Raw genomic sequence first — 25082 nt, 5'->3', positions numbered from 1 at the left:
ACTGCTAGCAGCTCACTTCCGATTCCCGCAGCGCCACCCGGCACCCAACTTGTCCTGACCGCATTCTTTCCCCTCCCTGCCTTCTTCAACTCTCCGGGAAATCGACAGGCTTTGGCAACAGTTTGGATATGGGGGGGGGGGGGGGTAGGGGTAGGCCGTGAGAGACAGAGAGGAATTCAGAATGACTAGGTAGTGAGCCTGAGGGACTAAGGAGCATAGTATTGTCCTCTACAGTAATAAGGACCGTAGGGAGAAATATAAGAAGCCCCATTTCTGAAGAATTCCGTTTATCATGGCTACTCTACATCCAGTTTGAAATGTCTGATCAGGCAGGCAATTCGAAACTGGAGGCCAACAGAGAGACTGGGAAAGAATAGATAGATTTGAGGATCATTAGCATGGAGATGGCAATTAAATCCGTGGGAGCTGCTGAGATCACCTAGGGAAGTTGTATAGAGCAGCGCTTCTCAAAGTTTTTCCACTGCCGACCCCCTTTGCTCTCGATAAATTTTTACCGGACGCCGGGTATATTAAATAGGTATACATAATCTTTAGAGTGGACCTTTCACTTCTAAAGAACAAGAGCAAGTAAAAACGTTATAGGAGAAGGCCCCAGCGAGATTTGAACTCGCGACCCCTGGTTTACAAGACCAGTGCTCTAACCCCTGAGCTATGGAGCCCGCGTACACAGGGCTTCTTAAGGCAGCATTCCAGGAACGCCCCAGTTTTCTGCATTCTCATCTGTTACCTACCCGCTATTCCTCTTTTTGCTTGGCTTTGCAGGGTAAGGATACAAAGCTGGATCCATTCGCTTCCTTGTACTCGTCGTCAAAAAAAATCCACAGCTCAGCAGGGTGCAGAAAACCGCCAAGAGTAGCGTTTCGTAACTGAATTAGAAAACAACTGGGAAGCGACTACATTCAGAAGGCTCACTAGCAACGCCGACCACCCTTCTCACGCGGCACCCTCCACTGCAAGATCTCCACTAGATTTCCTCTCTTCACTGTGGTTTTATCTCCTTTCCTAAACTCAGAATGTTTTCTGGGAATGACTCGGCCAGAGCTAGACAAACTTTGCTTCATCCAGACTGAAGTGTCCAGTAAGGACCCAGTCCCAAGTCGGACGATGTTCTCGTCCCCAAAACAACTTCGAAATGCCAGGGTCATAGCAGGGGGTCTTGAGGTGGGTTCTTGTCCTTCAGACTCCCAAATCAGTAGGGGACTGAAAAAAACAATTCGGTTGTTCAGTAAATAGAGCACTGAGACTGGAGTGAGGAAGAACTAACTGAGTTTCAGTCCAGTCTCAGGCACTTACTACCTGTGTGACCCTGCACAGGTGACTTTGACCTCTATTTGCCTCAGTTTCCTTGTTTGTAAAAGGGGAATAATAAAAGCAGAGTTATGAAGATTTAACGATATAATGTCTTTAATGTGCTTTGCGAACCTTGAAAGTACTGCATGCAGCGTTTTAAAAGAGAGCACCCCGTACGATGTTGACAGAGAACTATCACTTCTTCACTGCAAGTCAGCGTGGATTATATTGACTTTAGGAATTCTAGGTTACCTTGGTCTCAGTTTTGGACAAGAAGAGCCTGACGAGATCCAGAGAAATAAATAGAACTTGCTTTAGGGGAGATGAAAACCCATTTGAGTGTGCAGTGTGGAGCATGAAGAGATGGCAATGCCTTGGGCAAGTCATTTAACCCACGTGGGCCTCTGTTTCCTCATCTATAAAGAGAGAGGGGAGGCTGAATGAGATGCCCTTTGAAATCTCTGCTAGCTCTCGATCTAGAGCTATGATCCTAAACCAGTGTGGACAAGTATAGACAAATGTAGATAGGATTCCCAGGGGCCAGTCAGGAAGACTGGGGAGCCCTTTAGTCCTGTCATCCCCTGAGCGTCAGGGTCTCCTTAAGCCCCCAAAGCGATGCATTTTCCTACCCACGATCTGGAAAACAACACATTGGCTTAAGGTGACGCAGAAATCATCCGCGTGGGACAGTTAAGTCTGAGAATGACTGGGAGTTTAAGCAGAAGGAGTGGGGGAGGAAATGAAAGACAGAAATGACAGCTTGATTCACTAACTGAAGAAACAACAGCCAAAGCGTCGCCAGAATATTCCTATAAAATTAAAAAAAATAATAATAAACCTTTGTAGTAAGTGGGATCGAAGTAGAGCTGGGTGTAAGCTTGCCTGAACCTGGGCTTACGGTGGGTGCATGTGCTAGTTGCTATTGCGCGTGTTTCCGGGAAGCCAGGCATTGTGGAGGTTGGAGAGGAGGAATGAAAACCGCCCAAGGTCCTCTTGTCTGTGGTGCAGGAAATTGGAGTGTGCATGTGTCCTTTCTCGAGTGGCAGAGATGGTGAAAGGTTTGTGGTGTTCGATGAAGGAGGTGTGGTCAAGTGAGTGTAAGGTGGAGGGAAGAATAATAAAAAGAGAGGGGGGAAAGAACAGTCTCAGGAAGCTGCCAACAGCAGCTCACTTCCGATTCCCGCAGCGTCACCCCGCACCCAACTCGTCCTGATCGCATTCTTTCTGCTGCCTTCAACTCTGCGAAAACATTTCGACCCGTTGCAAAACAAACAGGGCTCGTTCACATGCCTTCCTTTTCAAATTGCTTCCCAACGCTTTTCTTTTTCCCCGTCTCTGTGCCCAATTCACTTCCCACCTCGTTCCTATTTCTTTCCATTTAAAATGATTCTCTTAATCACACCCAAAGTCTTAGTTGGGTTAGAGGTGGCCAGAACCTGTAAGGCACCGGATGTCCCAAGAACAGAACTATTCGCTGCAAGAGAGAAGGGGAGATTCCGATGAAGTTAAACCTCTTTGGGGGCCAGCACACTTTCATTTTTGTCTCTGGTATAGAGGATTCCAGGGCTAGGAGGTTCCCATCATCAGTGTAAGTCAGCACCTTCCCAGTCAATCAATAAACATTTGTTAAGCACCTACTACGTGCAGCTTTGCTCAGTTCTTCGGATACAAAGAGAAACAAAAGACAGTCCTTGTCCTCAAGGAACTTAGAATATAACAGGAGAGAACATGCAACCAAATCTATATGGAGCAAGCTATATGCAGTATAAATAGGAAATAATTAATGGAGGTGAGGTACTGGAATTAAGAGAGGTTGGAGGTTTCCTGTAGAGGGTGGGATTTTTATCTGGGACTTAAAGGAAGCCAGGGAAGTTAGTAGTCAGAGGGGAGGAAGTAGAGTATTCCAAGAATAGGGGCTGGCCAGAGAGAATGCTAGGATCTGAGACTTCATGGAACAGACAGGAGGCCATTGTCACTGGATCTAAGAGTTTTTGTTGGGGAGTGAGGTGTAAGTAGACTGGATACGTAGGACAGGTCCTCAGTCATGAAGAACTTTGAAAGTCAGAGGATTTTGCATTTGATCCTGGAAGCAACAGGAGGTTACTGGAATTTATTGAGGTGGAGGTTGGGGGGAAGCCAGAGGGGGTGTGACATGAACTGAACTTTGCTTTAGGAAAACTTACCCAAGTGACTAAATGGAGGATGTATTGGAGTGGGGAGAGACTCAAGGCAGGCAAATCTAGTAGTGGGCTGCACTAACTAGAGTGGTGGCAGTGTCAAAGGAGAGAAGGAGGCATTTTTGACAGATGTTACAAGGGTGAAATAGACAGGCCTTGGCAATAGCTTGGATATTTGGGGTGCAGGGGGAATTGAGAGATGGAGAGGCATCCAGAATGACTAGGTAGTGAGCCTGTGAGACTAGGAGCATAGTGATGTCCTCTACAATAGTAAGGAAGGTAGGATCCAGGAGGGTTTAGGGAGAAATATATAGTGAAGTCATATAGAGCAGAACTTCTCAAACTTTTTCCACTTCCGACCCCTTTTCACCCAAGAAATTTTCACCCAATCCAGATGTATAGGTATATGAATAGATATACATAACCTTTGTAAGGGCCAAATTTAGTATGGGAAAGTTAATTGGGCGGCTCACCATAGTATTGGGGTGAGAAAAGAAACAGCCTCTTTCCAAAACAAAACATGTTTATTAATGGGAACAAATTTAAAACACAAGTGAGATTATTGAGCTAGGGACAATGAGAAATAATTTAAATCTCTGGGGTAAAAAGGTCCCAGGCACCCCAACCTGCCTCTAGCCCAGCTAGCTCCAAAGAGCTAACTTTGCCTCAAAAACACAAACTCACCACCTCTGGAAATCTGTAGCTCAAATGAGAATTAGCTGTGTAGTCTCTTCTGTTTTGGTCCCAAGGTCAAACACCAACAGCTCCTCTAACTGTTCCTACCTTCCTTCCAGTCTCTTTCAGAACACTTTCTCCTCAAACTCCAACTGCCTCTAACTGTCTCTCCCACCAGAAGGGGCAGTTCTTAGCCATGCTGAGTCTCCAATTGGCTCAGCACACCCACATGGGCTGTCCCCATTATAATCTGGCCAGGCCCATGTAGGTGTGGGGGAGCTACTATGGGAGGCTTAGTTACTTAGTTTCAATAAATGTTCCCTATGGTCAGAGTTCCTCTTGTTTGTTCAATTATCTCCCAAAGTACACACCCATCTTCTCTTAGGCTTCTAAGCTTACATTTTTTAGTCTGACTATAATGAAACAAAGATAAGGTTATGAAAACCCCAAATCACAATTAATTCCTTACACCTTTTACTGTTGCCAAAAATTTCAAGACCCCCCACATTCACTTATAAAGCCCATATGGATTCGCAATCCACCAAGAAGCAACCTACCTAAGAAGCTAAGGCATACAGGGAGAAGAAGCCCTAGGACTGAGTCTTCAGGTACACCTAAGTTTAGAAGACTTAATCTTGAGGAAGATCAAGTAGAGCAGACAGAGAAAGAGCAGTCAGATAGGGAGGAGGTAAACAAGGAGAGATTAGTGCTTCGAAAACTTAAGGGAGAACAGGGTTTTACTGGCAATTTCAAAGGCTTCAGAGGAAACAAGGAGAAGTAGGATTGAGGAAGTAGAAAGGTCTAGGTACTTCATAGGTGTTTATTGAATTGAATTGAAATCAAAGACAGCACTCCAAATGTGGTGGCAAACAAGGGCACAGTAGAGACAGACTATCACCTTGCTTCAGAGTGACAGTATCAGGGCTTTGTTTCAGGAATGAAAGAAGAGGTTTTCTCAGAAGAGATGTGTAATTATACCGTGGAAGGGGGATGACTTCGAACTCCTAATGAAGGAAGTTGGAGTGAACCTTTTACTTTTTTGTTTATTTATTTAAAGTTTTGAATTCCAAATTCTATCCCTTTCTCATTCCCTAACCTTTCACTTCTAAAGTGCAAGAGAGAGTAAAAACCCTGTAAGCAAAGGCCCCAGCAAGACTTGAACTTCAGACCCCTAGTTTACAGAGCCAGTGCTCTAACCCCTGAGCTATGGAGCCCACCCTTGGCTTTTCCCTCAAGAAAGCATTACAGGAACAGTTGATTTTTCTTTGTTCTTTATCCATTAAGATTCCAGGTGCTACTTTAGTATTTGATGGATCTGTGGTGCATGTCTGTGAGATTGGGGTGCATTTTCCCCCCTAAACTCAAAGGGAATCCACCTCCGGGTGGATAGCGGATAAGTATGAAGAATAGAATTTCATAATCATAATTGATGTAGGTTCCAATCTATCAGACTCCACAATCAAAAATGGGCTGGGGGGAAAAAAGCTCAGTTGTGCTGAGATGAAGCAATGAAAGGGGAATCTGAAAGATCCGAGTTTCAGTTCAGCCTCAGATATTTACTAGCTGTGTGACTCTGGACAAGTCACCTAAGCGCTGCCTGCCTCAGTTTCCTTATTTGTAAAATGGGAATAATAATAGCAAATGCCTCCCAGGGTTGTTATGAGGATCTAGCAATATTCTATTTGTAATATGTGCTTTGCAAACCTTTTAAAAGCTATATAAATTTCTAGCAATTATTTTTATTTCTAGTTATTCTCAGCAATACAATGATCCAAGACAAGGAATAATGATGAAGCATACTATCCACTTCCAGAGAAAGAACTGATATTGATTAAATACAGACTGAAACATGCTATTTTTGAAGTTTTTTTTTCTTTTCTCCGAGTCGTCTTATACAAGACGACTAATATATTGATGTTTTACATAATAGTACTTGTATATATTTATATCCGTTTGCTTACCGCCTCTGGGAGAGGGGAGGGAAAGGAGGAGTGTGTGTGTGTGTGTGTGGGGGGGGAATTGGGACTCAAAAGTTTAAATAAAAATGTTTATTGAGAGAGAGAGAGCCGATAAGATACCCACGAGAGAACTGTCACTTCTTCGCTGAAAAATTAGCGTGGACTATATTGACTTTGGAAAATTTCAGGTTTTTAAGGACTTTGTGTTGCACAAGAATTTACTCACAGGTCCAGAGAGATAAATAGAATTTGACTTGGGAGAGTTGAAAGCTGGTTGACTTGAATGTGATGTGAAGAGATGAATAAGATGCCTTAGGCAAGTCACTTAACTAATCTAAACCTCAGTTTCCTCACCTCTAAAGAGAGAAAGGGGGCTGAACTGGATGGCCTTTTAGATCATTGCCAGCTCTCGATATAGATCTGTGATCCTCGACTAGTGTCGACAAAATGTAGACAGGAATCCCACTGGCCAGCCTGGCTGACTCGGGAGCCCTCTTGTCCTGCCATCTCCTTAAGCCGCCAAGGTGAACCCAGTAGCTTACTCGTGATCTGAAAAACCATACATTGACTTAAAGGACTCACACTGAAATCATCCCAAGCGGGATAGTCAAGTCCTAGGGAATGATTGAAGGTTTAGATAGGAGGGAGGTGGGAGGTATAGAAGGAGAGAAGCGTTAGTGTGGTTCACTAATTGAAGAAACAATGGTCAAGGGGGAGCGACGTATCGTTTGACTTTGATCCCGTTTCCGTCTGTATTGTTTGAAAGGTCTTGCCAGTTACCTGATAATCCATGGTGATGAGCGAGGTTGAGGTAGAGGTAGTTGGAAAGAAGCGTGTAAGTTTGACTGACCTTGTGGGGCTACGGGTGGGTTCTGGTGGTGGTTGCTCTTGTTCCTTTGTATCAGTTTGGGGGGGGGGGGGTCAGAATTTGCTAAGCGCGTATTTCCGGGGCAGGCTTGTTGGAGAGAGAGGACAGAAGGTATCCAGGGTCCTTGTGTCTGTACTGCAGGAGATTGAAATGTGCATTAATGATCTTTCCAGAGTGAGAGCAATGGTGAAAGGTGTATAAAGGACCATGAAGGAGGTGTGGGCAAGTGAGTATAAAGTGAAGGGAGGAATAAAGGAAGGGGAGAAGAGCAATTTTAAGGAACCCTCAGGGGAGTAATTCCTAAAAAAATCAATATTTCTCAGGGAATAAATGTAGTACGTGTGATTCTAAAATACTTCTTGGAGAAGAGAGACCTATTTTCTTTGTAGCTTGTTGGTCTAGGGGTATGCTTCGCGCTTAGGGTGCGAGAGGTCCCGGGTTCAAATCCCGGACTTTTTATCTTTTCTTTTTTTCTTTTTTTGGTAAGACTAGGTTGTCCGAATTTTCTGTGTGTGACCACTCTATTCTTCCTTTTATCCCTCATATTCTGAACAAATCAAATGTTGAATTCCTGGTGCTGGGTTCACCACCAAATAAAGCTAGATCTCTAAAACAGGGGGTAACTTCCATTATGTCAGCCCTTTTTGTCTTGTAGAGGTGCCCAACAGTGTTTCTCTCTGCAATCTCCTCAGTCGTGTAAAAGGCCGAAACTCTAAGTCGGGCCCGATGCAGCCAACGACCTATTCTTAAAATGTGACAATGAAGGAGTTGACTGCAGGCAAGGGGGTGGGGGGGAGGGAGGTGAGAACAAAATTCGGGGAGGAAAAAGCCAGCGAGACAGCTGAGGGGAAGGCAAGTAGGAGACCTCGTCTCCGAAATATACAAACGTTAGTTTGTATTTTCTTAGTTTTTGGTGTGAGAGACTGTAGTTGGGTGCAAAAGAATATACTCAGAAGTTCGTGGTGGAAAAAGGATAAAACTCTTTGGTCGGGTAGAAAGGTACACTTTTGGCTTTCGCCTTTTTTCCCTTTACAACTTTTCCCCACTCCAACCCCCTTTCACGTCCTGTCCCTTCCTCATACCCCATCTAGTGAAAACAAACTGGCAAAGTAATGCAGCCATCTAGATGGATGATACAGAAGGCATGCCCCTTTTGGAGTGGAGAGCAAGTTTCTTGTCTGGGGAGAGCTCCATGGTAGGAAAAGGAACTTAAGAAAAATTTGTATTACCTACAGAGACTTGGCTCTCCTAGAAATATCCTGGAGGCGAAATCAAAGGAGATCTTTTGGATTTAGACTTAGTTAATTACTCTGTGTGTGTGTGTGTGTGTGTGTGTGTGTGTGTTCTCCCTCTGTTGTCTTTAATACAGTTAGGGAGGGGAGATCTCCAGGTCAACGAAGTAGAAAAGGCATTGTATTTAGCAGTGGTATAACTAGCTCATACATACATACACACACATACAATTACATACATATGTACATTGTGTGTATCCACATCCACATCCATAGATAGATATCTAGATAAAGAGATAGATATCTAGATAGAGGGATAGGTAGATAGCTAGAGAGATATCTAAATGCCGAGACAGCTATCTAGATAGCTAGAGAGATCACCCCTTGATATCATGATCCTCTTTGAGAAGAAAGGACAAACAAGAACAATGGCCACTTAAACCATAGATCACCAGTTAAAAGCAGATCTGCGCACATCACCTATTGAAAGCAGATCTTCACAGAGATGGGAAGAACATCAACTCCACCAACAGTGGATTACCTAGCTATCTTTATTGCAAAGCTTTATTTTCACCTCCATCTCTGCAACTAAAATTTAGTATCTGTCATTTTCATTGCAGAATTACCTGCTCCACAGACTGGCTCTTATGACTTGAGATTCCTCTAGAATGGTTCTCCACCTTCAGCAAGTAAGGACCCCTTTCCTCTAGACACTGAGTTTAGCCATTTTCTCCGTGTGGCCCTCCTTGGGTTCTTCTCTTCCTCATTTCTTCTCAAGAATTCCCACTTCATACTTATGGTGTTATATCCCCTATACCCCAGCATTAGGATCCTGAGAAATGTAGTCTTGATTTAATGGGACTATGCCTACTGCACAGCAGTCTAAGAAGTATAGGCTTGGCAGCTAGGTGGCGCAGTGGATATTCCCAGACACTTGACACTTAACTAGCTGTGTGACCCTGGGCAAGTCACTTAACTCCCATTGCCCCACAAAACAAAAAACAAAACAAAACAAAAAAGAAGTATAGACTTGTCATGCTCTGGTCCATTACAAAACATCTACAAGAAGGATGCCAAACTCTTATGGGGGTTGCTTAGATCTTTCTTTTGTTGTTGTTGTTGGTTTTTTTTTTTTGTGGGGCAATTGGGGTTAAGTGACTTGCCCAGGGTCACACAGCTAGTAAATGTCAAGTGTCTGAGTCCGGATTTGAACTCAGGTACTCCTGAATCCAGGGCCGGTACTCTATCCACTGTGCCACCTAGCTGCCCCTGTTTAGATCTCTTCTTCTTCTTTGGGACATACGATATTACATATGAGGTTCCAGCAGGAGCTGGCTAGCTCTCCCAACATAGTAAACTGGCCATTAGTTACCCTGGAAAGATTGGGTTTTGTACTGCTTTTATACTTAGGAGTAAACAAAGGGAGCTGGTAGGTTTACAAATAACTGATCTAGGGTGAGGAGACTCCAAGCACAATTCAATATACCAGCTACGAGTAAGATAGATAAAGATAGTTACACAATTTGGTCAATTCTTTTAATATGTAGTAGACAGATACATCAGTACTCTTTAGCTCCCATCTTTTTTAAGCAACAAACATTTATTTCATTTTTTCCATTTACATGTAAGGGTAGTTTTCAACATTCATTTTCACAAGATTTAGAGTTCCAAATTTTTCTCCCTCCCTCCCTTTCCTCCCCCCTCCACAAGATCGCAACCAGGTTATATATGTATAATCCAAAAGTGTTCTTTTTTTTTTTTAATCAGTTCTTTCTATGGGGGTGGATACTAAGCTTCCTCATTAGTTCCTTGGGATTGTCTTGGATCATTGCATTGCTGAGAGTAGTTAAGTCATTCACAATTGCTTATTGAACAATACTGCTGTCACTATGCACAATGTCCTCCCAGCTCTGCTCACTTCACTATACATCGATGTTCATTAGTCTTTCCAGGTTTTTCGGGGATCATCCTGTTTGTCATTTCCTATAGCACAAGACCATTCCACCACAATCATATAGCACAGCTTCTTCCATCATTCCTCAATTGATGGACATTCCCTTGATTATCAATTCTTAACCTCCACAAAGAGTTGCTACAAATATTTTTTGTACAATTTTCTCTCTTTTCTCTTTTTCATGATTACTGTTGTTAACTGTTTTCCTTCCATCCTGTTCCCTTCCCCATGATATTTATTCTATTATCCATCTTCTTTCATCCTATCACTCTTCAAAAGGGATTTGCTTCTGCCTGTCCCCTGCCCCACTCTGCCCTTCCTTCTTTTGCCCTTCTCTCTTTATCCCCTTCCCCTCCTTATTTTCCTGCAGGGTTAGAGAGATTACTCCGCCCAATTGAGTGTGTACATTATTCCCTCCTGAGCCAATTCTAATGAGATTGAGGTCTTTGAGCCAATTCTGATGAGTGTTAGGCTCATTTACTGCCCAGATTAAATAGATTACTCCACCCAGTTGGGTGTGTATGTTAGTTCCTCCTTGAGCCAACTCCGTTGAGTTTAAGGACTTTGAGCCTTTTCTGATGAGTGTAAAATTCATTTACTGCCCTGCTCCTCTCCCATCTCTTCCCCCACTCCATAAGCCTTTTCCTGTTTCTTTCAGGTAGGATTTTGCCTCTGCCCAGAAAGGCATTCCCAGTGCATTCCCCTCACCCCTCAATTTAACCCTAAGGATATCATCATGGGGCAGCTAGGTGATACAGTGGATAAAGCATCACCCCTAGACCCAGGGGGATCCCAGCCAAAGCCTGACCTCAGACACAAGACAGTCACCCACTGCATGATCCCAGGTATGTCCCCCAACTCCAATTTTTTATTGCTCTCTAGGGCCTTGTATTTGAAAGTCAAATTTGACATTCAGTTCAGGTCTTTTCATCACAAATACCTGAAAGTCCTCTTTTACATTAAAGTCCCATTTTTCCTCTGAAAGATTATGATGAGTTTTGCTGGGTAGGTGATTCTTGGTTGTAATCCCATTTCCTTTGCCCTCTGGAATATCATATTCCATGCCCTCCGGTCCTTTAATGTAGAAGCTAGTAGATCTTGTGATATCCTGACTGGGGCTCCACAGCACTTGAATTCTTTCTTTTTGGTAACTTGCAATATTTTCTCTTTGACCTGAGAGCTCTGGAATTTGACTATAATATTCCTAGGAGTTTTCCTTTTGGGATCTCTTTCTGGAGGTGATCAGTGGATTCTTTCAATTTCTATTTTAGCTTCTACTTCTAGAATTTCAGGGCAATTTTCCCTGAGAATATTTTGGAAGATGATGTCTAAGCTCTTTCCTTGATCATGGTTTTCAGGTAGACCAATATTTTTTTTTTAGATCAATAATTTTCAAACTATCTCTCCTTGACTTATTTTCCAGGTCAGCAGTTTTTCCCAGAAGATATTTCACATTGCCCTCTATTTTTTTTTATTCATTTGGATTTGCTTTATAGTGTCTTAGTTTCTCATAAAGTCACTGGCTTCCATTTGCTCAATCCTAATTTTTAGGCAATTATTTTCATCAGAGAGCTTTTCCATTTGGCTTTTCAAGCTGTTGACTTTTTTTCATGTCTTTCCTACATCGCCCTCATTTCTCTTTCAATTTTTTCCTCTACCTCTCTATCTCCAAAGTCCTATTTGAGTGCCTCTATGGCCTGAGACCAATTCATATTTTTCTTGGAAGCTTTAGATATAGGGGCCCTGATGTTGACATCTTCCTCTGAGGGTGCCCCTTGGTCTTCCTTGTTACTGAAGAAACTTTCTGCAGTCCTCACCTTTGTCTGCTCATCTTGCCTTTCTTTTACTTGACTTTTAGCTCTTTAAAGTGGGGCACTGTTTCCAGGATGCAATATCCCAAGCTTCAGAAGTCCCAGGTGGTATGATTTAAGGAGGAGCAGGTTCTTCACTTGCCTGGCTTGTACCCTGGTCCTTAGATGACCCCAGACCAACTTGCTAATCAACCTGCTTTGTGTGTTGTGGTTATTAGCTCTGATGAGCCTGTGCCCCTCCCCCACCTGGGACACTGCTACTCAAGCCTACCTCCTGGTTTCCAGCAGAGGTGAAAAACCCAAATTCTGCCTCAGCACCAGCATAGACCCCTGTAGTCTCCTCCCTGCCCAGGGCTCAGCCCTTTCACCAGACTGTGAGCTTAGTTCCAGACAACACTGGTGCTTCAGCTGATTCAGAGGTTCTGGAGGGTCTCTTTTTCTGGTGTGGCCTTCCTGGGACTGGATCTGTGTCAGGGTGACTGTGGGGTTGGGCTCCACTCCTGTCTTAGCACAGCAGCTCCCTCCTTCTGCTCTTCCAAGCCATTCTTGATTAAAAGATGATTTCAGCACATTCTTCTGTGGGTTTTGCTGCTCCAAGCATTTTCCTATGGTACTATTTGGATGTTTTTTGGAGCAATTGTCACAACATTTACTTTTGATTTTTTTTTTTGGTGTGTCATTGTTCTTTCCATTTACATTGTTGTAGTTATGGTGTGTGTTGGTTTTTTTTTTTAAGTGAGGCAATTGGGGTTAAGTGACTTGCCCAGGGTCACACAGCTAGTAAGTGTTATGTGTCTGAGGCCGGATTTCAACTCAGGTACTCCTGACTCCAGGGTCAGTGCTCTATCCACTGCACCACCTAGCTGCCCTGTGTGTGTTGTTTTTACATCTGCTTGCTTGACTCTACATTACTTCAAGTAGATCTTTCCATGCTTCTACATATTCATCACATATCTTTTTTACAGCACAGTGATATTCCATTACGTTCATGTAACAGTTTGTTAAGCCATTCTGCAGCTAATAGGCATCTCCTTTTCCCCAATTCTGAGGTATTGCAACAAGTGTTGCTACAAATATTTAGAAGTAAATGGACAATTTTTTTCTTATTGATAATTTTCATGGGGCATAAACCCAGTGATGGAGTCTCTGGTTTAAAAGGTATGGATTTTTTAGTCCCTTCATTGGCACAATTCCCAATTGTTTTCCAAAATGATTGTACCATTTCACAACTCTACCAATAAGTATTTGTGTACAACCCCCCTAACATTGACTGTTGCCATTTTTTGGTCATTTTTACTGATTTTGAGAGAGTGAGGTGAAACTTTCAGTTTGTTCTGATGTGTATTTCTTTTATTACGGGTGATTTAGACATGCTAAACATTTTAAAAAGGCTTTATGCACAACATCTCCTTTGATCCTCACAACCCTGAGAAGTAGGTATTATAACTATTATTGTTCCAGTTTTACTGATGAGGCAATTGAGCTTTAAAGTGGTTAAATGACTTGCCCAGGATCATACAAAATATTAAGAATCAGAGGCATCAAAGGGTATTCCAAACCATGTCTTCATGACTCCAAGTCCAACACCTTTTACTACTCAACTAAGTCTCCAAATTGATGAGTATGTTCTTAGATTGGGGAATCCACTCCTTAGTCTCCCCTCTAAAACGTCCTGGGATTCCTCAAAACATCAAAGGCTGTTAGTTACTGTGTTTGGAGGAATTAGAGAGAAGCTTCTTCCCTCCATGTCTCTCAACAACAGCTCAAACACTCCCTATCTCCTTTGATCATTGTTATAGCCATACATATTGTGACATTATTAATACAAGTGTCTATGACCAACACAAAGACCTTTGAGTGGGAGAAGCACTTGGGAAAGCAGGTACCGTTTAGCTGGTGAGAACTACAATTCCATCCTTATAATTTATTGCTTGGGTGTTGGCTGCTGGTGCTGTTTTTCTGCCTTATAAATGGTCTTTCCTCATGCTAAGTGAGCTGAATCATCCCTGCTCTTTCTTAAGGCAGTCTCCCAAAATACACAGCCAAAAGCACTTCATCATGCTCCTGTGGCAAAGAGGAAAAACAAAAACATTTAAAAATTCTAGAGTGGGAAAAGAATTGATGGTAAGGTTCATTCATTCAAAAGGATTTATTCATATGTCCTGAAAGGTAGTTTGCTTCTCTGTCTCAGGGATCACTTCATTATACAAACCAAATGTTTCCTCTAGCTCACACTCCCAAATCTTTCTTCCCTTGTTGTTGGGCTTCTTTCAGAAAACCTCTGCACTTTATTATATTTGGCTGAAGAAGAGATATGACAGTTTTGGTTCAGAATCCAGGTTAAAGTCAAGGGTGAACCCCAGAGTAGAGAATTAAGAGGAAGCAGGACTTGAGTGAAAATACATGGAGAATAAAACTGACTTTCTCTTGAATCAACCTCGACAAATCAGAATTTGTAGAACAAGCACATTCTTGTGAAATCATCCAAATGCTTAAGAGGAAAAATGTTTCCAATGGTAAAATATAGATATTGAAGTTTGATAATGTAAATATTTAAATTGCAAGATCATTATTAACATCATTTCCTTAATATTATTTCTGCACTGTTGCTTAATGCTTTCTACCTTTAAGTCTATAACACTATAAAGTTATGACAGCCATTTTGAAATGGAGCAATGTCCAGGGCAATTTGTATCTTCCCCTACCCCCTTCCCATATTTTAAATGAGTAAAATTTCTTGACTTATGTGACTTTTACTCTGTCTGGTATGTTTTTTTTAAAAAACAGTTTTGTAGGTTCCATCCATATATGTCCTATGTATGTGGTCCTGAAGGCTCACAATAAATAGATTAGAAATGCATCTCTGGTGGATCTTTCTATTGTCTAAGCCCCCCAAGGTAAGTATTAGCATTAGAACTGGGAGCTTTTCCTTTCATTAAGCATTTGTTATGTAACGATTGGAATGACGCCACCTGCTGGAGACTTACTGTAGAAGAGTTCTGCCCATGAAGCGAAGGTCTTTGAGGGCAAGACCAGGAGTCTTTTCTTTGGTGGGAGGAAGTGACGCGGACTAGTGGGAGGAGGAAGGAAGAGACTGGCGCTGACTCTGGGGCTCTTTCCTGAGGAAGCTGGCGGAGAAGGGAGCTAGAAATGTGCTCTCCCTTTAATAGATAGGAATCTAGGCCTTTCTCTCTCTTTACCAAATTCTTATTCTCCTTAATAAATGCTTAAAAGTCTAACTCTTGCTAAAGCTTGTAATTGATTGGCGACCACTCATTGGATATTTTAGACAGAATAGTTAGAATTTTAGCCCTTAACAGTTAGCATCTAGGTCTTCTATTAGTCTCTGAGGCTCTGTATCAGTTTGGTACAAGGCTATATTAGCTTCTGGTTCAGGGTCTGTATCACCCTCTGGGTTGGAAGGTCCTGTGTCAGCCTCAGGATCCTCCTGATTTAGTTTCCTTGTTTTGCTTGATACCCTACAAGCAGAAAAACTTCCTGTTAGATCACAAGCTTGCCTATGCTATTCCTTAAACAAATTGACTGTCTCAAAATGTATTTATGCCATTTGCCTGGTTGAAGGAGTTTTCTCTTGTAATATTTAACACAAGTCAGTCTATTACTTTTAGGCAAGACTGGACAGAACAGTTTTGATGTTATTCATTTTCCTCCTTTCATGGTAAATTCCTCTGACTCCAGCAGGAGAACCACAAATGTTTTATGATGACTCTCATTGCTACTATCGTATGCTATCTCTGAATCCGTGGGACACAGGGCTAGAAAATACTGCTACTTACTTCCATTACCACTGGAACAAATTCCTTAAGCCTGTTCTGCTATCTATATGTTTTCTATAAGCTTTTGCATGTCATATTCTCCCAACTACACTGTTCCTTAGCTAATAAATCTCCTTCTATTATCAAATAACTCTTCAGGTTCAGTGAGCCAATGGTCCTTGTCTTGTAACAAGGGAATTTCTTATTTTGGACAAGAAGGGGAACAAAGAAGGAGAACAAGACTGGTTGTGTCTTGGAGCAACTTTGATATTTAAAACTGATAAGACATATATTTTTGTGAAATAAAAATTATCGTTATGAGGCAAAGTTGTTTTGAATATGAGGTAGAGATATTTCAGATTGAGAATTTAAACATAGAAATAATCACAAAATGTTATAACATGCTCAACTATTTTCCATTGTTGTATAATTTATTCACCCTTTAAACCTTATAAGAATGCAAAGTGGTGAATCATAGAAATGTAGCAGTATTTAGAGCAATTTGATTCTGTTTTCTCCTTTTTTTAAAACAATTTTTTTTTAAAGTTTGGGGTGTTTTTTTGGGTTTTGTTTTTTTGCGGGGCAATGAGGGTTAAGTGACTTGCCCAGGGTCACACAGCTAGTGTCAAGTGTCTGAGGCTGGATTTGAACTCAGGTCTTCCTGAATCCTGGGCCTGTGCTCTATCCACTGCACCACCTAGCTGCCCCTCTCCCTCTTTTTAATAAGTGAAATCTCTTGGCTCATATGACTTTACTAGGTATAATTAAAAAAAAATAAAATATAACTGTTTTTCAAACCACAGGCAGGACAACAGCAGTAATATGCTTTAGGCTTATCCAGTTTAATGTTGACCAAAGACAAAGAAAAACTTTTTTCTAGAGTTCTAGATTATTGGATAATTTGGGGAGTCATTTTGTGGGTGTATTTGGTAGCTAGGCTTAGTGTCTTGTTTATGAAGGAGCCAGAAACTTTTGGACCTAAGGTTAGTTAGATACTGAGGAGTGATAACAGTGAATCCAGCTGAGAAAAGATTCCTAAAGTTAAGGAACCCTTGGATAAATAGTCCAGGGCTTTTAGGACTCCCTCAAAGGAACGAGTAATGTCTAGTCATCAATGTTTCAGGCAGCCTGCCCAAGTCTACCAAGTCTACCAAGTCTACCAGATGCTAATTAAGTTACTTCTCTGCCTTGGGAAATGAAGGGATGAATTCAGTGCTGTGAGAATTACTTAGAAAAAAGTAAAATAATTGAATTAATTTACTAATACAATAAACTTTATAACTTTTTACATCTTTAAAAACTTTTAATATCCAAAGTGTTGTTCTTATGCTGTATTTATTTATTTCTGTTTTTGTTGTGCACACAATCTTCCTCTTCTTAAAGGGATTTAAATAAAACTGGCATTATGTAAAGTTTGCAATAAATGTTAACAAACCTGGCAAGAAATAAAATATGAACAACTACAATTATACAAGTTCTACAGTTAAACTATGATGAGTCTTTAGTCACTCTCACTGCTTCAATAATCTAACAGAAATGTTCAGCTTGATTCAGAGGTTTCCAGAGCTTTTTGAGGTAACCAAAACAAGACTAAAACGTAATTGGGGAATATTTTAAAAAAGAAATAAAAATACAAAAATAGACAGATAATATAAATATGTGATTTTAAAAATCAATCAGGGGCAGCTAAGTGGCGCAGTGGATAGAGCACCAACCCTAGAGTCAGGAGTACCTGAGTTCAAATCCGACCTCAGACATTTGACATTTACTAGCTGTGTGACCTTGGGCAAGTACCTTAACCCTCATTGCCCAACCAAAAAAAAAAAGTAAAAACAAAAATCAATCTGCAGCCCATGGGGATTCTTATGTATTATTGTGTTTCAACTTATCCAGGATCATATATTTCTCAAAGGTAGGATTTGAATGAAGCTCTTCCCAGCTGTGAAGTTGGTTGGGTATCCACTGAATCAAGTTGTATGCAAATTAAAGCATTTCTGTCTTTCTATCTCTTACCCATCAGATTGGCAAAGATCCAAAAAAAAAAAAAAGGAAAAATGGCAATTGTTGGAAGAGCTATAGAAGAGTAGGCACATGAATGCACTATGGGTTGAACTGTAAAATGGTCTAGCCATTCTGTAAAGTAATTTGGATATATTCTGAAAGCGACTAAACTCTGCTCTGCCTTTGACCAATGCATAACATTATTATACCCTAATAACATAATATAATGCCCTTCCCGCTCCCCAAAAAGATCAAAGAAAGAATTTGGAAAGGACACATATGCACCAAAAAATTATAGCAGCACTTTTTCTCATAGCACTGCAAACAAAATGGGTACCCATCAACTGGGAATTGGGTTGAACAATTTATGGGATATCAATGTAAAGAGTATTATTTGCAATGTTAGAGATGATGAAAGTGATGGATCCATGGTAGTTTGAGAAGACTTGTATGAACCGATGCAGAATAAAGAAGGTAAAGTAGGAAAACAATATATATTATGACTACTGCATTAAAAAGGAAAATAACTAGGGAAGCCTCTAGAATGAAATAAGTCCAATGACTAATCAAAGTACCTGAATCATTCTTTCCACTTCTTGGCAGAGAGGTGATTGACTAGCAATGAGGGAGCCATATATTTTCATACAAAGACAATTTTTTTTTGTATTACTCAATTTATTTGTTATGAAAGAAATATTTCACTGGGGTGGGCCATCTAGAGTTGAGAGGGGTAATGATAATTATACTTTTAAAAAGGGAAGAAAGGGGAGCAGCTAGGTGGTGCAGTGGATAAAACACTGGCCCTGGATTCAGGAAGACCTCAGTTCAAATTTGACCTCAGACACTTGACACTAGCTGTGTGACCCTGGGCAAGTCACTTAACCCTCTTTGCCCTGCAAAAAATAAAGTAAAATAAAAAAGTAAGAAAAAACCAATAAGTACCTTAATGGGTCACGTTAAAAAAAAAAAGAAAGAGAACAGAAGGAAGAAGACATAGATAGCATGACAATACTGGAAATACCATCTTAAATTTGAAATATGTGGCTACAAGTTGCACATAATGATGATTTACAATTTCCTATGCAGTTCTTTTCCCATATTCTTATTTGTACAGAGAAGCTCATGTTTTAGTTTGTTTTACATCTGTCAAGTTCATAATAATAAATAGAATAGTAATAGCAGGTAGGAAGCACAGTAGAGAACTAGACTTGAAGTCAGGAAAACTCAGACACTAGTTGTGTGACCTCGGGAAAGTCACTTAACTTCTATTTACTCAGTTTGCACTGAAATTTCAGTGTCCTTTAATAAGTTTTGAACAACCCCAAAATAAATAATAAGTTTTGAGCAGGTGAATTTCCAGTTCAGTGCAATGCAATACATTTGACCAACTTTTGTTAGCCCCCTGGGGAAGTGGCACCAAGCAGTCATGCCTATAAGATATTTTTCTTCATGAGGAAAAAAGTTGTGGTGAAAAAGATAACTTGGTCTTTCTTTTCTCCTGTTCGTTTCTCTTCCTTTCTTTGTGATCTGGATTCAGATTCCTTCTGAAATTAACGGAGAACCTCTCCAAGTGAGGCACTTTTGACTTCAAAAGTGTCTTACAAGTGAATGTGCAATTTCCTCCCCCATGATTGAATGAGTAAGTTTTAGGACAGCTACAAAACTACAGCACCTCCTTCGAGCCGAAGTCGAACCAGCGACCTAAGGATAACCAGACATTCTCCTCCTACAGTCCTCCGCTCTACCAACTGAGCTGCACGTTGAACCTTTTGCGTACATCCTTTTTAAAAGGTGTGGTACTAGTCTGTGCCAAAACGTTTCTTGCTTTTTTATTTTGATCGAAAGAAATGATGCCATTTGGGACACTGCCTGGAAATAGAGCCTGCATATTTCCCACGTGCTCCAGCCGCCGCCTGAACACTTGCCACTCTCGCCACTCCGGAGGAGAATGGCTTCATTTTCCCCTAGAAGCACAAACTCTTTTCGAATTCCATAAGTGCCATCACCCCAGCTCTTTCTAACCACATTCTTTCCGCTGCCTCTAACTTTCCTAGAAAACACTTGAAATCACCTCAAAAGCGGGGCTCACTTTCCTTCCTTTCCAAATTGCTTCCCAACACCTTTCTTTCTCTCCACCTCCATGACCAATTCCCTTTGTTAACCTTCCCCCACCCCCATTTTCTTTTCATTTAAAACGATTTTTTTTTATCACACCCAGGGTTTCAGGTGTGTTACAGGTGTCCAGAAACAATAGATACCTCAACTCACAGCAGAACTATTTGCTGCAGGAGGCACGGAGAGATTCCAATTGTGTTTAACCTCCATAGAAGCAAGCACGATTTCGTTTTTAGTCTTTCTATACACAGTGATAAATATAGGGCCTGGCACATATTAGAACATTATAAAGACTTGAAAAATATCTCTCTGATGAATGAATGAATGCTAGCCCAGATCAGGAGAGTTCCTTTGTGTATGCCAACTTTGGTGCAGGAAACATTTGCAAAGCCACAAATGTGGTCCACGGGAAGTGGATATTCAAGTTCCTTCACCTTTAGGATTCTTCCACATGGCTCCTTTGCATACAATCAACTTTCATGCTACTAAATTTCCAGCCAGAGCTACTGTAAGGCTTCTTTACATGTTTAATGGGTTGATTATTATCTCTATATAGTATATGACATACCACATCTCTCTCTCTATAGAGTACTCTATATAAACACTGTCCGCTTTCCAGATCCCTCTCTGTGCTTCTGGAGGGGTGGTCTGTTGGCATTCTCAGCTGTCTGCCACAACAGACTGACCAGGACAATACTGTGGTCTGGCATCAGTGGGTCCTCTTTCTTAAGTTTCTGGGTAATGCCTCATTTGCCAAATTTGAGCCGGGGTGGGGAGAAGAGGGAAGGACTGTCCTCCCTGTCCCTGCTGCATGCCAATAGAGGCTATTTACCTGTGAAGAGAAGGTTTTCAAAGCCTGCCCGATCCGCTCAGACCCAGAGACGCACTCCTCCTGGCCTGGTGGGAGCTGGGACGGTTAAGAAGGACCCTTTTGTCATTGTGGTGCTAATCCTCTTGTGATTGTTCTTTAGCCCCACATTCCCACCCTGCAGAATCCCCGCTCCCCTGTGCATTTGGGAACCGAGTCACTTGCATCTTGCTGAGTCCCTGCTGGTTCGGACTGAGGGAGTGGCCTTGCTCTGCGACTGGGGCGAAGGTCAGGGGACAAGCGGTCGAAATCTCTGAGGAAGCAGCCGAGTCCTAACAAATTCATCCCTGATCCTCTCTCCTTTAGAGGGCAGTTGCAAAGAGGAGCCTCACTGGGGCAGCTTCAGGCAGGATCCCGGATGCAGCCTGGAAGGCATTGAAGGGACAACTCATTAAGGTGCAATGCTACCTCCTCACTTTGAGGGGGGGGGAGGGGAGAGGAAAGAGAATGAAAGACTCCCTGATTCGTTGAGGCGGGGAAGAATAGTGTTTGAATTGCAGAGTTATGTCTGTATTTGCCTGGGTGTGTGTTTAGGACCAGACCCTCCCCCGCCCCCTCCAGATTCTGGAGGAAAAACAAAATCTGTAAATGCTATTGTTAACAAAAGAGAAACAACAAATGAATTAATTGAGCACAAAACAAAACGAAAAAAAAAACTTTGGGAAAAAAGGGAAAGAAAAACATAGAAAATGAGAAAAATATAAATAAGGAGGCTACAACAGCATATCAGATGAGTTATAGACTATGAACAGGTTTGGTTTATAAAAGGAATGTAGGATGTTGTTGGACATAAAGATTATAAATATAATAAATCATGTTAGTAATATTAATAATAAAACATGTAATCTTAATAATAGATGCCAGAAGGGCTTCGACAAAATCCAGCACTTATTTCTATTTAAAACTAAAAAATGGGAATAAATCATCTTTTCCTAGCATAATCAATAGTAACTATCTAAATCCAAAAGCAAACATTTACGGTAATGGAGAAAAGTTAAAGTCCTTTCCTATAAGATCATAAGTAAAGCATGATGCATGCATTCTAGAAATGCTAACTGAAACAGTAAGAGAATAAACAGAAATCAAGGGAATAATCACGAGCAAAGAGGAAACAAAATTATTTCCTTTTGTAGATCATATGATAACTTACTTTGGATACCGAGGCAAACAAAAATATTTACCCGAAACAATAAATTCGGCAAAATTTCAGTATACAGAATGAACCTCTATAAACCATCGTTATTCCTGCATATCAATAACAAAACCCAACAGGAAGAGATAGAAAAATTGCATTCAAAATAACTACAATGTTTGGAAGTGTATCTACCAAGATTCCCCCAGGAACCATATGTATAATGCTCTTTCCAGAAATAAAGACACATTGAAATATTGGAAAAACATTCATTCCCATGGTTAGGCCAAGCTATTATAACACAAATGATAATTCTACCTAAATTAATTTGCTTCTTCAATGCTATACCAAACTCTCCAAATAATATTTATATAGACCTAGAAAAATAATAATGAAATTCATATGGAAGAATAAGATTACTCACAGGGGTAAAAATAACAATAATAATATGGGAAGTAACAAATTTGAACTGTACTGCAAAGCAATAATCATTACAATATTTTAATAATGCTTAAAAGAAAAAGGTTCATTAGTGGATCAGATTAAGTAAATAATATTCAGAGGCAAACAACCACAGTAGCATTGTGTTTGATAAACTCAAATATGCTAGTTAATAAAGGGTTGACCAAAACTTCTGGAAAAACTGGACAATGGTCTGGCAAAAATTAGATTTAGGGCAACACCACAGCATACACTAAGATTAGCTCAAAATGGAAATCCGCAGATATAAAAGGTCACATGAGAAACCAATTAGAGGAGTAAGAGAGAAATTACCTTTCAGATCTATGGACAGGGGATGATTTTATAACCAAACAAATGATCAATCACATAAGACAAAATGGACACTTTTGACTGTATAAAATTTTAAAGTTTTTGCAAAACAAATGTAACAGTTAAAATTAGAAGGGAAACAGATGTGCTTGTATGTGAAGTCTTTGCAGCAAGTTTTTCTTCTAAAGTACACATATACTAGTATATATGAGACTGGTTCAAATCTTTAAAGCTAAGAGCAATTCCCCAATAAATAAATATGATATGAACAGGTAGTCTTCAAAGGAAGAAATATATTTATTATTGTGCCACATCAAATACTGAAATTGATAGTTTCATAGGAAATGGAAGACCACGATGAACTGATGTTGAGTGAAGTGAGCAGAACTAGGAGAACAATTTATGCCAAGACATCACCACTGTAAGGAAACACAACTTTGAAAGACTTAGAACTCTGAACAGTGCAATGATAAATCACATGTCCAAAAGAACAGACATGAAACAGGCCATTCATCTCCTGACAGAGAAGTGATGAATTTAAAATGCAGAGAGACATATTTTCTGATGTGACCGGTGTGTGAATTTGTTTTAATGGAGTATGCTGCTTTTACGATAAGAACTTTGCTTTACAAATTCACATAAAAATAAATGCTTTAATTTTTTCCTCAGGTTTGAATTAATGGCAAGCCTCGTAATGCAAATTAACAACTTGAAGTAGCTGGTAAAAAGCTACTGAAATCTTATGATATTTGAACAGACGACTTTAATAACAGTTTATTTCAGAATCAAGCACTTTTCAGACCTGTGGGAGAGAATAACTTATGGGACAAGGTTTCATTTCTTTTCTGAGTCCTCCAACCTGAAAAGTCTAATAGATTGCTTCCAACTTTAACTATCTACGATGTTGAGAAAGATAACATTTTTCATGTCCTGGGGGAAAAGCAGAAGGGATGGAGGGTAATTTTTCTTTTTGGAACCGCAAGCTAAGAGCTCTGAAATATCTACCTCTCATCAAGTTCGCAACCGCGCCCTGCCCCATACTGTTTAGAAACCAGACGATGCAAGATCCTAGTTTTTTCTAAAGGGGAACTGTTATTAATCTTCTTCCGCGACCGTGGGGGCTCGGGACATTGCAATAGGTCTTGATCCCCAGCTCCTAGTCACTCCCATTTTGGATGCACCTTCTTAAACATGAGAAATTAAATCATGTATTTCAGACAGCCAGAAAAGACCTATGGCATCTTAAGAGGAGACACAAACTTCATAGCGCCTTCTTTCAGAAGGACTTGGGTTGATAAAGTCACCTTTAGAAAGTCTAGATTTTACAGTCATTAGACTTCATTCCATCTCCCTTCTCTCAGGGCCTTCCTCCACTCACGATCTGCAGATTCTTGACCTTTGGGTAATGCCTAACATTTGATTTCTCTGCTTTCGCAAAGATGCTGGTTTTCACTTGAAAAGTAACGAAATCCCATTTAATTTTACTTATTATACATCAGGAATAGCCTCTTTTGGTGCTGTCCCGTTCTTCATTATTTCTACTTTAACTCCTCTGGACTACTGATTTGTATTTGTACTACAATAACCCCTTCCTTCTCTCCTCTTCTTGTCTCTTCCGTAAGGTTACTTTTGTATTCATATTTTCAGAAGAGAAGATCATTTTATTTCTTTTAGAAAAGAGGTTCTTGAACTTCGTTTCTAAAAATATTGTTTCATTACCTAGCCGCTCCCTCCAAAAGGTATGGAATCCTTGAACTGAAAAGAATAGAGTAACCGACGTTCTCAAAAAGAAATCTGGCAGCGGTGGGATTCGAACCCACGCCCCCGAAGAGACTGGAGCCTTAATCCAGCGCCTTAGACCGCTCGGCCACGCTACCGCCTTGTGCTAGTTTTCTTAGTCAGTCTATAAGTATTTATTAGGTGCCTTTGGTTGAATTCTGGGAATACAAGTAGTTTATAACCAAAGCGGGAAGCCGACATAAAAGCAAAATATTGTTGCATAAAGTGGTGATGATGCAGCATAAGGGGGATCAGGAAAATTTTCTCGTAGAAAGTGGGATTTTAGTTGGGACTTGACATGTGGAAGGAGAGGAATTGCGTGCATGGGAGACAGTCAGCTGTAATTCCTAGATTTTGGAGATTGAGTGTCTCGTACGAGAAACAGCCAGTAGGCCAGTGTCACTGGACTGCAAAATACATGAAGGGTGGGGAGAAAATGGAGAGGGTAAAGTAGTAAGGAGTAAGAAAAAAGTAGTAAAGTTAAAAAAAAAGTAGTAAAAGTAGTAAGAAGACTGGAAAGGTAGGAAAGGGCCAAGTTAAATCAATCAGGATTTTATATTTGATCTTGGAAGTAAAAAGGAGTCACTGGAGCTTACTGAATAGAGGGATCAAAGGATAAGTCTTGCATTGTAGGAAGATCAATTTGACAACTGA

At 40.7% G+C, this 25082-nt stretch overlaps 2 non-coding genes across 2 annotated transcripts; both read right to left on the bottom strand.

Annotated features, from left to right (window-relative positions):
• Positions 1-607: 607 nt before the first annotated feature.
• TRNAT-UGU lies at positions 608-680 on the bottom strand. Its single transcript has one exon. It is a non-coding gene; the product is annotated as a tRNA-Thr (tRNA).
• Positions 681-24444: 23764 nt separating this feature from the next.
• TRNAL-AAG lies at positions 24445-24526 on the bottom strand. Its single transcript has one exon. It is a non-coding gene; the product is annotated as a tRNA-Leu (tRNA).
• Positions 24527-25082: the final 556 nt, after the last annotated feature.

The sequence above is a fragment of the Dromiciops gliroides genome, chromosome 2 (assembly GCF_019393635.1).
Source record: "Dromiciops gliroides isolate mDroGli1 chromosome 2, mDroGli1.pri, whole genome shotgun sequence".
Classification (NCBI taxonomy): Eukaryota; Metazoa; Chordata; class Mammalia; order Microbiotheria; family Microbiotheriidae; genus Dromiciops; species Dromiciops gliroides.
Note: the sequence above shows the minus strand (reverse complement) of the source record. Positions and strands in the feature narration are given on the sequence as shown.